The sequence below is a fragment of the Capricornis sumatraensis genome, chromosome 2, assembly GCF_032405125.1.
Source record: "Capricornis sumatraensis isolate serow.1 chromosome 2, serow.2, whole genome shotgun sequence".
Lineage (NCBI taxonomy): Eukaryota > Metazoa > Chordata > Mammalia > Artiodactyla > Bovidae > Capricornis > Capricornis sumatraensis.
In genome coordinates, this window is record NC_091070.1 from 122,474,626 (window position 1) to 122,492,944 (window position 18,319).

General features: G+C 48.0%; 4 non-coding genes across 4 annotated transcripts; 2 read left to right on the plus strand and 2 right to left on the minus strand.

Moving 5' to 3' along the window:
* The first annotated feature begins 642 nt into the window (after positions 1-642).
* TRNAG-CCC (transfer RNA glycine (anticodon CCC)) lies at positions 643-713 on the plus strand. Its single transcript has one exon. It is a non-coding gene; the product is annotated as a tRNA-Gly (tRNA).
* Positions 714-2,941: 2,228 nt separating this feature from the next.
* On the minus strand, positions 2,942-3,013 carry TRNAE-UUC (transfer RNA glutamic acid (anticodon UUC)). Its single transcript has one exon. It is a non-coding gene; the product is annotated as a tRNA-Glu (tRNA).
* Positions 3,014-9,414: 6,401 nt separating this feature from the next.
* Positions 9,415-9,486, minus strand: TRNAH-GUG (transfer RNA histidin (anticodon GUG)). The gene has a single exon. It is a non-coding gene; the product is annotated as a tRNA-His (tRNA).
* Positions 9,487-10,182: 696 nt separating this feature from the next.
* Positions 10,183-10,256, plus strand: TRNAN-GUU (transfer RNA asparagine (anticodon GUU)). The gene has a single exon. It is a non-coding gene; the product is annotated as a tRNA-Asn (tRNA).
* Positions 10,257-18,319: the final 8,063 nt, after the last annotated feature.

Sequence of the window (18,319 nt, forward strand, 5' to 3'; positions counted from 1 at the left end):
TTGGTTGCAAACAGTATTAATTAATCTTTAAATAGTTATGCATATCACCTATCCATCGAAATGCTTTGAACACCTTAGAAAGCTTGACACATACTATCGTTGTAATGCTTACAAGACTGCCTCGTTATTTTATACCAAAAAATGGTGTATTTCTTCATTATCTCTATTTAGATTCTGGCCCTTTCCGTCCTCTGATTACAGTCTGATTCTGCCTCTGTTTCTTATTTTGTACCTGGATTAGAATTTCCCTTGCCTAACCTAGCAAGTTGAATAATTTTCTCAGGCCCTCTGAGGTAAGAGTCTGAGGTTGAGGGTCATAAACAAGGGATCTGGATGGATTTCCGATGTATCTTCTGCAGGGGTCTGTGGTATGGTCATAAAGAGCCTTTCTCAGAGTTGTGGTGTGAGCTGATAACGCCGGTATTTTGATATTTTCATTTGAATGCTCCCACTTTATGCTGTTGCCTGATTGTAGCCCTTCTTGGCAAGCCTTTGCTTCCAGTGCCTGTCAGTCTGTGAACTCTGTCTTCCAAACACAGCGGTGTAAGCCTTTTTCGGAATCTCTTTTGTTTGCCCGCCGAGGGTGTCGCCGTCGCTTTGGAGATTCTTTCCGGAGAGCCGTCAGGACGTCAAGCGAGCGGGGCATTGGTGGTTCAGTGGTAGAATTCTCGCCTCCCACGCGGGAGACCCGGGTTCGATTCCCGGCCAATGCATCGTGCTCGTGTCAGCTTTTCATCTCAGACTTTTCACTGCTTGGTTTTGCCTGCTCCACGCGCCAAGTCCAGTTATGTCGTGGTTCTACCCACAAGGAGTAAGAAAAGGGACTATAATCCGAAGGCAGCCCTGAGCAGAAGATACTTAAGGAGTCGTGGGAACTGGGACTGTATCGGAGCCCCAGGGCTGTGACGGAGCAGCGTTTGGCGTGCCTCCCAGTCACCACCTCGCTGGCCAGTTTCTACTTTTCTACCTGCAAGTGTCCTCTGATAAATAAAAGAACAGTCTCTATCCTACAGAATTGCCAAAGATGTATGTGTAAGAATATTCTTCTGCACATCATTATTCATAAGAAAATAGCAGAACCCATTTATTACTCAACATGTAAGGTTTAAATGTACATCAGTATACTCCGACAATGAAAATGCAATTGTTACAAACGAGACAATCCTGATAACTCAGAAAATGTTACTGATTCAAAAAATGGGGGTGGGGGGTGTCACCGTTGTTGAGCATTCGTTGCACTCTTACATACATTTCCGTATTTGAAGCTCAGAACTACCGGAAAAAAGCAACCCGTGGCGGAGGTGAGAGGTCCCGAGGCACTCGAAGACCACCAAGATAGAAAACGAAGACGGGAGGAGGGCGTAGGAGACCGGGCAAGGTGTGGGAGGAGGGGGCAGGGGAGGAGGCGGCCTCAGCCGGGTGAGATTTCTACAGCCCCTGGATAGCCCTGGTGAAGAGAGGGCGCTCTGGCTCCAAAAGCCTCTCTGCGACCACAGGCTTCAGTGCTGCTGCTCTCCTGGAAGATACCCTCCTTTCCTCTGGTCTCAGTCAAGACAGTGGGGAGCTCATCGTCCTAGGTGATTTCTTGTCTGCCCGAAGCCCTCGGAGGGAAGGACGCGCCGACGGAAGCGTTGCTCCGAAGGGGTCCATTGCGCAGTGTCCCGGCTTGTGCTGGATGCTTTCCCGGGTGCCTCTTCTGGACCCCGGAGGACATTCGTGCTCTTTCTTGGGGAGCAGTGGGAGAGGCCCCAGCTTGGCCGGCTCCCTGGGCCGCGGGAGACCCAGGGTCCCGAGCTAGGCCCCTCGATGGGCAGAGCTCAGAGAACCGGCAAGGGAACGGGTTGCCGCCTGAGTCCGCACGTTCTCTCTCCTCCCGTTGCAGGAAAAGAGAGCTCCAACTCCCTCCGCAGGCACCGGAGAGGCGGCTAGGTGATATCTGGGGGTTGGGCCAGAGGGGCGCGTGGAGGGAGCGCTGACTCTCCGCGGGAACACGGCTGGGGTGGAAGAGGAGAAGGGGGACGGGCTAGCCGGGTGGGAAGTTGGCTAAGCCGGGCCAGGGATACGGCGCGCCGGCCCCGGGAGCCTCCTGACCGAGGCAGGCCTCGGACCTCCGCATTCCTGGAAGGGGTGCCTCCCTCTGACCTGGCCCCAAAGGGACTGTGGAGCGCGAGGCTTGCGAGCGAGGCTCTCACGCTTTCCCGGGTGGCCCGGACCAGTGCGGAGCCCGGCGGGTGGGGGCCGGGCGCGCGCACCCACACGCGCGTGGCCGACTGCAGGCTGCGGGAGAAGGCACGTCTGGCACGTGTGGACTGACAGGAGGCGTGCCTCAAGACGCAGGACACATCCAGACGCTTTGGTCACGGAATAGGAAAGCCGGCAGATGGGGGTCCAAGCAGTGGCGCGCTGGCTGGGGGCGGGGGTGGCGGGTGGGGAGGTGGGTGCGCCTCCCGCTCTGGATCTGGGGAGCGGAGCACAGCGAGGCACCACGGAAGAGATGTCGCCTGTCATGAACCGCGGGAAACCGGCGGAGAGCACGAACGCGGTTCGCAGTAGCGGAGATGCCGGCATCTGCAGGTCCCGAGTGCAATAGACGAGCCTCATCCTGGGAAAAACTACCTTCGTAACCACAGTCTCTCCGGTGCCCGGTTAAGTGTGAGCCCACAGCCCGCAGCCACAGGGCAGCCTCCCATCCCTCCACCGACACTCACGGTCAACACCTTGCCCTCCCCGCGGCCCTCGCTGTTCTTCCAAACCGCACTCCTCAAAGCTGTTCCAGGAACGGCGCCGACTGCCCACTCCGCCAGACCCCCCCGACCCCGCAGCGTCTCATCTACATACTCCACTCGCGTACTTTACAAGCTGCTTTCGTCTGGTCGGAGAATCGGCGACTGTAGTCTTCCTCGACACGGTGAATCAGGGGATGAAACGCTGCACAAAAGGTTTCCCTGACCGGGAATCGAACCCGGGCCGCGGCGGTGAAAGCGCCGAATCCTAGCCACTAGACCACCAGGGAGTTACGGCCCGGGTACCCTTCTTCTTGCCTCTGGCTAGAATCACCGTTTCCCTTTCTCCTCCGCGGAGGTCTTGCGCCTTCTCTAAAGTCTTGAGCCTTCGCCGTCTCCGCCAGAAATCCTTTCCTAAGGCCATCCCTTCCCTTCTTCCCCCAGAAAAGGCACCTGCAGGTGAGGCACCCAGCGCCCCCGAGTCCCGCCTGGTCCCCAAGTCAGGAGCAACTTGCCTCATCCGGGCCGCGCCTCAGAACTGGACTGGTGACCCGCCTTAGCGAGGTGCCCGGGAGTGAATAGAACAGAAGGTCGCTGGGGCCCGGGGAGCTGGAGCGGAGGCCAGGGGCCCGGAGGAGGCGGGAGGCGTTGTGCCCGGGGTGAGAAGGGACCGCTCACGGACACCCCGCATCTCTACGGTCCAGAAGGACTCGGGCGGATGCAGCAACCGAGAGGGCTTGAACGGAGAGCTCTCGGGAGTCTGGCTCCAAGACTGCGAACTGGATTCTGGGTCGAAAGTCGAGCAATCCCTGAATGGGCTTTCTCGGTTAACCCACACCTCAGTGTTCCCCAGTTCGGCGTGGAGAAAAACTTCTGTCTCCTGAGCCATCCCTGAGTTGCCGAAAGTCTGGCTCAAGAATTAGTGATTAGAGGAATGAGAACATGCAGAGACAAAGAGCAGCAGTCGGGTAGGAGGCCTGCTCCCAGTTTTCACAATGAATGAGTCATAGAGCAGCATCACAGGACCTGTCGTTTCTCCCTTCAGGACATAGATAACAATGTTTGACGCGTATTCCGAGGTTGTTTTCACAGACCACAAGCACGTGGACCCGTTAGAGGTTAGAGGGTCAGAATGAGGATGTTGATTCCAGAAACTTCACCTTGTTACCTCACCATCAACTGATCAGACACCCTGGGACCCTCTCCCCCACACTGTCTTTATCTACAACTTGCCTGAAAGCCATCCATGATTTCGGGTCTTTTGAGCATCAGCTGCCAGTTCTCCTGCAGTAAAAGGAGTACTTTCCTTTGCCACCACGTGGTGTCAGTTGCTTGGCAATGGGCTGGAGGACCCGAGTGCCATTTGAAAGCAGATCTTCCCCGCTATGGGTTTCCCCGGTGGCTCAGTGGGTAAAGAATTTGCCTGCGATGTAGAAGACACAGGAGACATGGGTTTGATTCCTGGGTCAGGAAGTCTGCCTGGAGAAAGAGGTGGCAACCCACTCCAGTGTTCTTGCTGGGGAAAATCCCAGAGGATGAGTTCCCCCTACAACCTGCTGCACCTACAGTTTTCCCACCTTAGTCCATGCTAACTCCATCCTTCTCTATACACAGGTCAAAACTCTTGGAGTTCTCTCTGCCGCCACAGTTCTCCTCAGACCCCACATCCAGTTACTCAGGAATTGGTGTTTTCTTGTCTCTCCAGTATATGAACATTGATCTACACCAAGGTTTCTCAACTTCTCCAGTGTTGATATTTTGGATGGGGTCATTCTTCACGGGATAGGACTCTGCCTGAGGACCGAAGCGTGTTTAGTGACCTCCCCTCTCAGCCTTCTAGACGCCAGGGAGAAACTCTCCATCCCCCTTGCCCCAGTCTTAAAAAGTAAAAGATGTTCCACACAGGGCCTAGTGTCACAGAGCGGGCAGGGAGTGAGGGCTGGGGCCCAATCGCTCATGATAGAGAACCAGTGATGTGCCCAGTCTCTCCTGGTCCTGGCCTCTGAATTTGGGCAGATGACGCTCCTGGTCAGGGTGCAGCGGTGGATTCAACTCGGCCCCCTGCTCACCTAGACATTAGGACTGAAGATTTTCATCTCAAGATCACGGGGTTTTCTGCCATGAAGCCTTTTCTTTGTCTCGATCCTTGAAATCAACCTCTTTTGAGCCTGCCCATGAGGGGCTGCCAGGAATAAGTCTGGGTCTTCTCAGCGAGGCTCCTCTCACCCCTTCCAGAATTTCACCTGTCTTTGAGTCCAGCCTGTAGAGAAATTTTACAGGCTACATTATTTGGGCTTCCCTGAGGAGGAAGTGCATGTGAAGAATAGGGTTTGAGTGGGGTGTCCAATACATGAGGCCACGCCTCCAGCCACACTGGCAAACAGCCTTCTCTTCTCCCAGGTGGCCCACCCACTGGGAGTTCCATACTGGGTCAGCCTGAGCTCCGGAAACACCCAAGCCAGGAGGGACACCTAGGGGAAACCAGATGTCCACTTCAGTCCTGTCCCCAAGGAACCCCAAAAGGGTCCTGACTGAGAAACAAGGCAGTGAATCCTCTCTTATTAGGTAGGCGGAAGAGAGATCAAAGAGAAAATGAGGAAAATCTTATGAAGTGTCAGGATCTAGAGTTAGCAATGAAGGTGGATTATCCCCATGGCTGGTGAAGGGGAATGGAGTCCCCTTGTCCAGTCTACCCAAATAGACAAAGCAGACAGGGAGGGCCTGGCTACCAGTGAGTAGGGAATCCCCAGTCTTCCCATCTGCTAGTACTTGAGCCTCCCTAGGCATGACTTCCATACATTTCCAGGATGCAGTTAACTGAATTCTTTTCATTTTCCCAACTGCTCTTATTTGACCGAAAGGATTGAGCAGATGTGGAGCATATATGAAAACCACTACAGTAAGGAAAGCAAGTATTATTGAGAGTGTCTCATTTCTCTCCCACCCACCCCTTTAAAACTCATTGCACTTTCCTAAGTAGGGTCCCCAGGTTGGGCCCATTTTACTTGTGATGCACAGCTGGTAGAATCTCAGAAGAGTCCATGAGGTTCATGGATGACTATTTGAAGTATGGCACTCATTTTTATTTAAATGTGCATTCCAAAAAGAAATGAACGAATCAATCTCACCCGAGCCTTATCTATAAAAATAAAAGGGAAAGAAGAATTACACATAAATGCAGGCAAAATGTCATAAGATGGCCTTAACCGTCTCTATTTCCACTGAAGTCCTTCTTCCCTGGGTATGATCAACAATGTCTTCTCTTTCCCCCAAATCTGACATCTAGGGCCAGACCCTAAGATCAGTTTTCAGGCTCCAGCCTATTATCCCTTCTCTCTATCTCCCGTTCTCCCTCGTCTTCTTTTATGCTCACAAAACAAAAGAAGAGCTCTCCCCTAGCTTTCAGTTTTCAACATCACACCCAGTGATCAACTTTGCAAAGTAGGTACCCTCCACTGGAGTCTCTTTCCCTAGAAAGAAGAGGAAATGTTCAATAGCACAAAGTTTTGTACTTTCCACAGTTAGAAATTACTAAAGAAAACTTTCTCTTGATCAAAGGTCTGAAAAGTGAGCTAACTTCCTGCTGCCTCCTCACCCCTCCTTCACCACCAGCACCCCTCAACTTGCCCCCTCAACTTGCATCTGGAAATGCAAACTGCTTTGGCACTTGCAGATCTTTCTTGCAAGTTCTCCAGCCCTGCAGACATCTGGGCATTTGTCCTCCCCAGAGGCCACAGGAGAGGATATTTGCTACAAAGGGGCAGCCAGTACTTATGAGGAAGGGCTGGTGTCCCACAGCAAAAGGAGAGGAGGAATGATGCCTGGGTGATGGTTGCATGAATCATTACATTTGCACAATGCATCATTCGGTGTGGAAATGAACAGAACAGGAAAACTTGCTCTACCTGACTATAAGAGTTACTATGACGTCCTATAGATCAGCAATGTGCAAGTGGTATCAGGGCACACAAATAGGAAACGGACTGATTTGAAAGATGTGAAACGCATAGCTCCATATGTGAATGAGTTTTCAGGAACAGCAGTTCAAACTGAGCGACTTCACTTTCACTTTTCACTTTCATGCATTGGAGAAGGAAATGGCAACCCACTCCAGTGTTCTTGCCTGGAGAATCCCAGGGATGGGGGAGCCTGGTGGGCTGCCATCTATGGGGTCGCACAGAGTGGGACACGACTGAAGCGACTTAGCAGCAGCAGCAGCAGCAGAGAGAGGAAATCGGTTCGATATTGGGGGTGGGGCACCTTTATTTCTACCTCACAGACAAGAATCAGTCTGAGTTACATTGTAAACCAAGACATTAAAGTTAATGGTAGAAGGCATTTTGAGGATACTTTCTGATTTGGTCTTAGGCAAAGATTTACTAACCAGGACACAAATAACGTATTAAAATAAAACCAAGACAAACGATAAATTAGACTTCAACAACGTTAACCATATCTTGTCAGTCAAAGATGCTACTAAAGTGGAAAAGCAAGCTACAAAGAGGGAGAAAATAGTCACAAAAGATAGCTTACAATCCTGCCTCTCTGTGATTATAATATATAATGACCTCCTCCGATCCAATAATATTTTTACCAGCTGAGCCACAAGGGAAGCCCAAGAATACTGGACTGGGTAGCCTATCCCTTCTCCAGGGGATCTCCAGATCTAGGAGTCAAACCAGGGTCTCCTACATCACAGGCAGATTCTTAGTATCAGGAAAGTCCTATTTTCAAGGAACATACAACCAACTTTTTTCAGATGGGTAAAAGATAATGAGCAGGTACATCAGAAAAGATGATGTGCACGTGGCCAACAAAGCATACAAGGAGCGCTCATTATTTTTAGCTGTTAGAGAAATGGATATTAAAACCACACTGCGATATCACTACTCTTGGCAGCATGGCTAAAATTATAAGGAGGGCAAACAAACAGTCTTGCAAAGATGTGGAATAACTACAACTCTCATTCATATTGTTGGGGGTAATATAAAATGGTACAGCTGCTTTGGGGAAAGCTTTGGTGGTTTTTACACAAGGTTACTCTTTGGTACCATCAATTCTTCACAAAGTTTCCTCCCCCCTCCCCCCCCACCCCCCCCAACACCCCCCACCCCCCCCAACACCCCCCACCCCCCCACCCCCCTCACCCCGCAAGGGAAATGAGGACCTATGCCCACAACATCTCTTGAGGAGAGAATGCTCAGAGCAGGTTCATTCACAATAGACAATATTGGAAACAGCTCAAATGCTCTCTATAGAGTGAATGGTAAACAGACTGTGCTGTGTTACTGCCATGGAATGCATCTCAACGATGAAAGAGAAATGACACCTGCTTTACACAAACATGGATAAAGTCAGAGATATTATACAGATAAAGAGGTGTAGAAAAGCATATTTCCACTATGGTTGGGTTTCCATGACATGTTAGAAGAGGCAAACATACAAATGAAAGGAGTCTGGACAGTGATGATCAACAAACAAAACAGAGGCCAATGACAATGATTTTAATGACTCCTCATTGCTGATTGAATTGTCACTAAATTCAGGCAGAGGGGACAACGATAGTATGATGAGGAGTTTCCTTGCTGGCCCAGTCTGATAGATGAAAATGTTGAGGCACTGTCAAAGTCCAAATAGGGCACAAGTAAAAACACCAGGTCACCAAAACAACAATTAGTAACGGTTGACGGTGCCCAAAAAGACGGTTCAGGAAAAGGGAGTGTTCCAACAAATTATGGAAGGAGGCTCACAGGTATACTGTTATAAAGCAGCTTATACAGTGAGGAGGCAATGACTGTTTATTCTTCACTGTGATTGGTTATATCAGAGTTTTCCTTGGGATGGGGATATGGTGAAAAATGGTTACCTCCTATCATTTTTTGCGAACAGCTTTGTTTTGTTTATGGTTTTCAGAGGCATAAACAAGCATGGCCCAAGGTAAGTTTCACTCATTTTGCAAAATAAGCTAAGGGAGCTTTTGCTTGCACAGCTAAACAGTTTCCTTTACTCAGGGAATCTTCAAGTCTGATCTCCAATTGTGATTGACCCAAACTCCCCGCTTTGGGTCCTGCTCTCAGTATAACTTCCCTGTCTGTTGCCAGCAAAGCTGTGGTCAGGCGGAAGAATCACATGGTCGCTGTTTTCACTAGTTGGTTGTCAGAGCAGAGGGGGCTGTGGTCACCGTTCTTCATCACTTATAAGCGGTGATTGTTAAGCTCCTCCAGTAGTCCCGTCCTGATGGCTACCATTTGTCTAGTGAGTGGCTGCCGACAGGCATTTAAGATCCTTGAGAGTATAAAACGAAGGGCGCTAGAGAGGTGAGTGCGATGACTAGGAAGGGAACAATGGCCAAGGACTGAAACAGTCCTCGGAGCAGAGATTCCCAGGAGCCCAGAAGAAACCGGCCAAACAAGTCGAGGGAGGAGGAGTCGCTTATCTGATACGATTTGTATCGGGTCTTTATCCTGCCCATCTTGAGTAACAAAGTAGGCGTTCCACCCTTTACAGCACAGGAGGCTCCTTGCTGGGCTTCCCTCTGTCACAGCAGCACAGAAGGAGAAACCACCGCCTTCAGTTTCCTTCTGCTCAGACCAGGCATGAGAACGTTGAGCGAGTACTCTGTGGGGTTACAATTGTGCAAGTTTCCAGCCGAAGTAAAAAAGGGGTAGCCGTCAGGAGTGATGAATGAGAGTGCCGTGACTCGGATTCGAACCGAGGTTGCTGCGGCCACAACGCAGAGTACTAACCACTATACGATCACGGCGCGCCACAGCTCCTGCCGCCGTCGCAGCCCTTGCTCTTACAAGGCGGATGTAATTTCCTTCCAGTCACTGCGCTGTTGCTGGACGACAACAGGTATTCATAGACTTTCATCTCCGCTCTGTTATCCAGTCCCTTCCTCTCAATTTTGATACAGGGTGACTAAATCAAATCGAAAACCAAATCTTGCCTCCTCAAATCAGGCACGTGCCTCTGCACAGACCTCCTGGGAAGTCTGTTTATGCCGGTCCCCACCTCGCCGGCTTCTTTCCCGGCTCGTCGCGTTTGTCCCTTCGGACCGGCCCCCCGCACCCCCTGGTTCCGGCTCCCGCCCCACCGACCGCGGACCAGCGGAGGGAGGGCAGCGCCAGCGAAGCAATCGGAGAGCCGTCACAGGGCCCACCGGGGGTTCAGCTTCCCCCGGGCCGCCCTCGGCTCAGGCCCGGGGCGTCTCGGGGGCGTTGCATCTGCGGCGGGTGTGGAGCCAGGCGCGGCGGGGACGAACCGCTGCCCTTCTGGGTTCGGAATCGCCCGACTCCCGGTTTCCCCACGAGAACCAGCGCGCTGCGTCGTAGTCAGCTCTCCGGCTGTCCGAGGGTCTGAGCCGGTGTCGTTGTCCATGGAAAGGCGTGCGGTTCCGCCTGCCGTGGAAGGGCTAAGTTTCTTCTCCACGTCGTTGAGAGCGACATGATACCCGTTTGTCTCTGTGGCGCAATCGGTTAGCGCGTTCGGCTGTTAACCGAAAGGTTGGTGGTTCGAGCCCACCCAGGGACGCCTTCTGCTTACCCCTTTCCAAACCGTGGAAGCTTTTCCGTTCTTTCTTTCCTGCCCATCCTCTGCTGTAAAGGCAGGAAAAGGCTCCTTCACCCCTACCCTCTTGGCTCCTGTTTCCTGTCCACCTCACAGGGACATAAGGCGTGATCAGAAGGCCATCACCGAGCTAGATAGAAGAGCTCACGTGGAAAATAGGTCCCCTGGAAATTCCTGAGATGTCATCGTCACTTTCTGAATTGCTTTTAACGAGGGAGTTACTACTTTTTTTTTTTTTTTTGCACATACTGTTAATACTGTTTTTTTTTTTTTTAACACTTTTCATATGCTTTCATGGTTACAAATAATGCGTAGTCATCCTTGTACAGACATCGTTGGCCCCTTGTACAAGGTCTTCTATAGCGACAAGTCCTGGAAGAGCAATTGCTCTATCACATGGTGTTTACAATGCATAGTGTGATCAATGCAAATAAATAGAGGTAAACAATAGAATGGGAAAGACTAGAGATCTCTTCAAGAAAATTAGAGATACCAAGGGAACACTTCACGCAAAGATGGGCACAATAAAGGAGAGAAATGGTATGGACCTAACAGAACCAGAAGATATTAAGAAAAGGTGGCAAGAATACACAGAAGAACTGTACAAAAGGATCTTCATGACCCAGATAACCACAATGGTGTGATCACTCACCTAGAGCCAGATATCTTGGAATACGAAGTCAAGTGGACCTTAGGAAGCATCGCTATGAACAAAGCTAGCAGTGATGGAATTCCAGTTGAGCTATTTCAAATCCTAGAAGATGATGCTGTGAAAGTGCTGCACTCAATATGCCAGCAAATTTGGAAAACTCAGCAGTGGCCACAGGACCAGAAAAGCTGTTTTCATTCCAATCCCAAAGAGAGGCAATGCCAAAGAATGTTCAAACTACCACACAATTGCACTCATCTCCCATGCTAGCAAAGTAATGCTCAAAATTCTCCAAGCCAAGCTTCAACAGTACGTGAACTGTGAACTCCCAGATGTGCAAGCTGGATTTAGAAAAGGCAGAGGAACCAGAGATCAAATTGCCAACATCCGTCGGATCATCGAAAAAGCAAGAAGGTTCCAGAAAAGCACCTACTTCTGCTTTATTGACTACGCCAAAACCTTTGAAGGTGTGGACCACAACAAACTGGAAAATTCTTCAAGAGATGGGAATACCAGACCACCTGACCTGCCTCCTGAGAAATCTGTATGCAGGTCAAGAAGCAACAGTTAGAATGGGACATGGAGCAAGGGACTGGTTCCAAACTGCAAAAGCAGTATGTCAAGGTTGCATATTGTCACCCAGGTTATTTAACTTACGTGCAGAGTACATCATGTGAAATGCTGGGCTGAATGAAGCACAAGCTGGAATCAAGATTACTGGGAGAAATATCAATAACCTCAGCTTTGCAGATGACACCACCCTTATGGCAGAAAGCAAAGAAGGACTAAAGAATCTCTTGATGAAAGTGAAAGAAGAGAGTGAAACTGTTGGCTTAAACCTCAACATTCAGAAAACTAAGATCATGGCATCTGGTCCCCTCAATTCATGGCAGATAGATAGGGAAACAATAAGAAACTTTATTTTGGGAGGGCTCCAAAATCACTGCAGACGGCGACTGCAGCCATGAAATTAAAAGTCGCTTGCTCCTTGGAAGGAAAGCTATGACCAACCTAGACAGCACATTAAAAAACAGAGACATTATTTTGCCAACAAAGGTCCATCTAGTCGAAGCTTTGGTTTTTCCAGTAGTCATGTATGGATGTGAGAGTTGGACTATAAAGAAAGCTGAACGCCGAAGAACTGATGCTTTTGAACTGTGGTGTTGGAGAAGACTCTTTGAGAGTCTCTTGGACTGCAAGGAGATCCAACCAATCAATCCTAAAGGATATCAGTCCTGAATATTCATTGGAAGGACTGATGCTGAAAGTGAAGCTCCAATACTTTGGCCGCCTGATGGGAAGAACGGACTCATTTGAAAAGACCCTGATGCTGAGAAAGATTGAAGGTGGGAGGAGAAGGGGATGATGGAGGATGAGATGGTTGGATGGCATCACCAACTCGATGGACATGAGTTTGAGTAAGCTCCGGGAGCTGGCGATGGACAGGGAAGCCTGTTGTGCTGCAGTCCATGCGGTCGCAAAGAGTCGGACTGAAGCAACTGAACTGAGCGACTGAACTGAACTGACAGTGTTTACATGGCTCATATACAATCCCATTTCTACTCCTTGGTTGGCTTATTAGCTATCTACAATTTCTTTTCTTATTTGAGTGACTGCTTGAAGCTTTACAGCAGACATCTGGAACTTACCACAATCTGCCTTCAAGTTCACATCTTCAGATTTCTTCGCTGCGGGCCCTTCTGCTATTGTCATCATGCATTTTACTTGCATATGTCATTAACCCCACAATCCCTCATGATTACTTTAGAAAAATTAACCCCAGTTTCTAAAGAGACTGAAATAATAAGGAAGAGCTTATGTATTTTCCCACATAGATACCTTTTCTGTTGTCCTTGGTGCCTTTGTGTATATCCAGATTTCCATCTGAGGTCAGTGGACTCCTTCAACATTTCTTACAACGTGTGTCTGTTGGTGATGAATTCTTTTAGCATTTGTAGGTTGGTCTGTAGATGTCATTTTTCACTTTCATTTCTGAAAGACATTTCTTGGGGAGGAGGCATGAACTCCAGGTTGACTGCTGCCCTCCAGTCCTTTAAAGATGTTGTTCCACTGTCTTCTCACTGCTTCTGACGAGAAATCTAACATAATCTTTATTTTCATTTTCTGTTTGTACTGTGTCTTTTCCTGCTGACTTCTTTGGAAATGTGTTTCTTCTTCAATGGAGTTGAGCAGTTTAATCCTGATGTGGCTCCCTGTGGTTTGTTTAATGTTTCTTGTGCTCATAATGTTCATTTGGCTCTTTGGAAATTTTTCTGTCAAACTTTCTCAAAAAATCATTTCTTCCCTTCTGGTCTTTTCAGAAACTCCAAATTACTCATATATTGGACCTTTTAAACATACCCTATCCCTCAGAGATGCTATGTTCATTAAAAAACGTTTTGTTGTGCATGGTTTCATTTTGGATATGGTCACTTCTTCATGGCTTTGTGTTCCCTAATCTTCCCCCCACCCCCACCGCATGCCCCAGCAACGTCTCAAATGCTATTAATTGCATCTGGTGAAGTATATAATACTAGATGTTATCATTTCTATGTCTAAAGCTTGCTTCTGGCCATTTGTATATGTTCTACATTTCTACTTAACTCTTGGGTCATATGCAACACCGTCGTGATAGCTATCTTTCTGCTAATTATAACATCATGTCAGTTGTGGTTCAGTTTCAATGGATTGATCAGTCTCCTGCTTAACACATCACATTTTCCTGCCTCTTTGCATCCCTGGCATTCTTCGACAGGCATTGTCAAAGTTTCTCTTCTTAGATAGTAGCTATTTTGGCATTCCTATAAGTCATCTTGAGTTTTGTTCTGGGGTACAATTAAGTGACTTGTAAACAGATCGCTTTGGATCTTGCTTTTATCATTTTTTAGGCAGGTTATTCTCAGGGTGATTATTCCCACTACTGAAACGAGAGTTTGTTGAATGTTCTTCCCAATGGCCTATGAATTATGAGTAGTGCAGTCTGGCTGTGGGGGGAGTACCATTGCCTGTCTTTTGTGAGCACTAGGCATTGTACCATGATCTTTTAAAAGGTTTCTTTCCTTGGCGTCAGGCAGCTTCTTCACAAGCATTCTCTGACCTCTATTCTAATGAGTATTTGAGGCAGACCCGTTCATAGCCCTGGATCTTTGATCCGCTTATCACTGGATTTTTGTTCTGTGGACTCTAGCTTCCTTGCTGTCCAACTAACACTCAGATTCACCTCCACCATCCAGGATTTGGCCTCAGATCCCCACTCCTGGTGTGCAGCCTGGACACTCTCTGAAGGCAGGAAGCTGGGTCAAGGCAGGGCTCATCTTGTTTCTCACGTCTCACGGGTTGCTGTCCTTTGCTCTCTGGTTTACAGTGTCTGGAAAACTGGTTATTTCATGTCTTTTATCTTTTTCATCTTAGGGGGTGGTTTTTGGGGTGTGGCTGAGATTTCAGGGAAGGTGGTGACTCTGATAAAGTCTGACAAAGAAACCTTTTCTTTGTCTCCATCCTTGAAACCAACCTGTTTCAGCCTGCCCACCAAGGACAGCCAGATGTAGGGTCTGTTCAATGAGGGTCCTGTCACCACCATCTGGAATTTTAGGTCTCTTTGAGTTCAACCTGCAGAGAACATTTGGGCTACTGTATTTGGGCTCCCCTAGGAAATGGCAACCCACTCCAGTGTTCTGGAGGACACTGGAGATTTTCCTGGAGTATCCCAGGGACGGGGGAGCCTGGTGGGCTGCCATCTCTGGGGTCGCACAGAGTCGGACATGACTGAAGCGACTTAGCAGCAGCAGCAGCAGCAGGCTTCCCTGAGGATGAGGTGCACAGGGATGAATAGGGTTTAAATATGGTGTCCAACATGTGAGGCCACACCTCCAGCCCCCTGCTTTGCAGCCTCTGGTCTCCCAGGGGTCCCCCCCATTGGCAGTTCATACTGGGTCAGCCTGAGCTCCTGAGACACCCAAACCAGGAGGGACACTTAGGGGAAACCAGATGCTCACTTCAGTCCTGTCCCCAGTGGATCCCAAAAGTGTCCTGATTGGGAAAGAAAGGCAGTGAATCTCTCTTTTTGAGTAGGTGGAAGAGAATTCAAAGGGAAAGTGAAGAAAAATCCTATGAGGTTTCAGGATCTAGAGTTACCATTGAGGTCCACCACCTCTGACACATCCCCCTGGCTGGTGAAGGGGAATGGAGTCCCCTTGTCCAGTCTACCCAAGTAGACAAAGCAGACAAGGATGGCCTGGGTCCCAGTGAGTAGGCAATCCCCAGTCTTCCCACTTGGTAGTATTTGAACTTCCCTAGGCACGATTTCCTCTTGATCAAAGGACTAAAAACTGAGCTAACTTCCTGCTGCCTCCTCACCTCCCTTTACCACCCTCCTCAGCCTATCAGCCCCATCATCTGGAAATGCAGAGTGCTTTGAGACTTGTAGGTCTTTCCTGCAGGTTCTTCAGCACTGCGGGTAACTGGGAATTTGTTCTCCAAAGAGGGCGCAATAGAGGATCTTTGGCCACAAGGGGGCAGCCAGTACATGTGAGAGAGGGCCTGGGTCCCAAAGGGAAAGCACAGGAGGAAGAGATGATCTGTCTTGGCCTGGGTGATGGTTATATGAGTTATTACATGTTGCAAAATGTATCACTTGGTGTGGAAATGAACAGAACAAGAAAACTTGTTGCTCTACCTGACTAGAAGAGTTACTATGACCCCCCTATAGACCAACAAAGTGCAAGTCGCATCAAAGTACAGAAATAGACTGAGTTGACAGACTTGAAACTGACCCTAGCTCAGTAAGTGAATGAGTTTTCAAGAAAAGCAGTTCAATGGGAAAAGGAAATAGGTTCAGTATTGGCGACGGGGCAGTTTATTTCTATCTCACAGACAAGGATTGGTCTGAGGTGCATCGAAGACCCAGACATAGAAGTTAGAAGGCATTTTGAAGATACTTTGTGATTTGGTGGTAGGCAAAGATTTATTAGGAAAGTTATGACCAACCTAGATAGCATATTCAAAAGCAGAGACATTACTTTGCCAACAAAGGTCCGTCTAGTCAAGGCTATGGCTTTTCCAGTGGTCATGTATGGATGTGACAGTTGGACTGTGAAGAAAGCTGAGTGCTGAAGAATTGATGCTTTTGAACTGTGGTGTTGGAGGAGACTCTTGAGAGTCCCTTGGACTGCAAGGAGATCCAACCAGTCCATTCTGAAGGAAATCAGTCCTGGGTGTTCATTGGAAGGACTGATGCTAAAGCTGAAACTCCAGTACGTTGGCCACCTCATGGGAAAAGTTGACTCATTGGAAAAGACTCTGATGCTGGGAGGGATTGGAGGCAGGAGAAGGGGACGACAGAGGATGAGATGGCTGGATGGCATCACCGACTAAATGGACATGAGTTTGAGTGAACTCCAAGAGTTGGTGATGGACAGGGAGGCCTGGCATGCTGCGATTCATGGGGTCGCAAAGAGTTGGACACGACTGAACGACTGAACTGAACTGAAAGATTTATTAACCAGGACACAAATAATATAAAATAAAGACAAATGATACATTAGACATCATCAATATTAGCCATGTCTTCTCAGCCAAAGATGCCACTGAAGTGGAAAAGCAAGCTACAAACAAAAGAAAATATTCACAAAACATAGCTTACAACCCCACCTCCCCATGATTATAATGTATAATGACCTTCTCCAATCCAGGAATAATTTTTTTAAAAGAACAACCAACTTTTTATTTTTTCAGATGGGTGAAAGATATGAACAGGTAATTCAGAAGATATGCACATGGCCAGCAAAGGATACAAGGAGTGCTCATTATGTGTAGCTGTCAGAGAAAAGGACATCAAAACCACATTGAGATACCACTACTCTTTTAGTAGCATGGCTAAAATTATAAGAAGAAACCCCCAAAATATTGCAAAGAAATGGAATAACCACAACTCTCAGTCATATTGTTGGGGGTAATATAAAATGGTATAACTGCTCTGGAAAAAGCTTTAATGTTTCATGAAGTTGAGTATATACTACTCTTTGGGACCAGCAATTCTTCACCTAGGATTTTTTTTTCCAAGAGAAATGAAAACCTATGTCTACAAAATCTCTTGTGAAGAGAATGTTCAAAGCAGCTTCATTCACAAGAGCCAATACTGGAAACAGCTCACATGCTCTCTGTTGAGTGAATGGTAAACAGACTGTGCTGTGTTACTGCCACGGAATATGTCTCAACAATGAAAGAGAAATAAAATCTGCTTTACTCAACAATGGATAAAGTCAGAGAGACTATGCAGATAAAGAGGTGTGAAAAAAAACAACAACAGTATTTGCACTATGATCCCATTTCCATGACATTCTAGAAGAGGCAAATATACAAATGAAAGGAGTCTGGACAGTAACTGTTAACAAATCGGAGGACAATGACAATGATTTTAATGATTCCTCATTGCTGATTGAGTAGTCACTAAATCCAGGCAAAGGGGAAAATAACAGTAGGGCTGGGAGTTCCCTTGTTGGCCCAGTACGATAGATGAAAATGTTGAGGCACTGTCAAAGTCCATATACAGCAGAAGTAAAAACACCAGGTCACCAAAACAGCAATTAGTAAAGGTTGACAGTGCCCAAAAAGACAGTTCAGGAAGAGGGAGTGTTCCAACCTATTATGGAAGGAGGCTCAGAGGTGTACTGTTATAAAGCAGCTTATACAGTGAGGAAGTAGTGGCTGTTTATTTTTCACCGATGATTGGTTGTATCAATAAAGTAGAGTCTACCTCGTGATAGGGACTTGGTGAAACGTGGTTGCTTTCTATCAATTTAGGCGAAGAGTTTTGTTTTGTTTTTGGTTTTCAGAGGCATAAACAAGCATGGCCCAAGGTAAGTTTCACTCATTTTGCAAAATAAGCTAAGGGAGCTTTTGCTCGCACAGCTAAACAGTTTCCTTTACTCAGGGAATCTTCAAGTCTGATCTCCATTTGTGATTGACCCAAACTCCCCGCTTTGGGTCCTGCTCTCAGTATAACTTCCCTGTCTGTTGCCAGCAAAGCTGTGGTCAGGTGGAAGAATCACATGTTCGCTGTTTCCACTAGTTGGTTGTCAGAGCAGAGGGGGCTGTGGTCACCGTTCTTCATCACTTATAAGTGGTGATTGTTAAGCTGCTCCAGTAGTCGTGTCCTGATGGCTACCATTTGTCTAGTGAGTGGCTGCCGACAGGCATTTAAGATCCTTGAGAGTATAAAACGAAGGGCGCTAGAGAGGTGAGTGCGATGACTAGGAAGGGAACAATGGCCAAGGACTGAAACAGTCCTCGGAGCAGAGATTCCCAGGAGCCCAGAAGAAACCGGCCAAACAAGTCGAGGGAGGAGGAGTCGCTTATCTGATGCAACTTGTATCGGGTC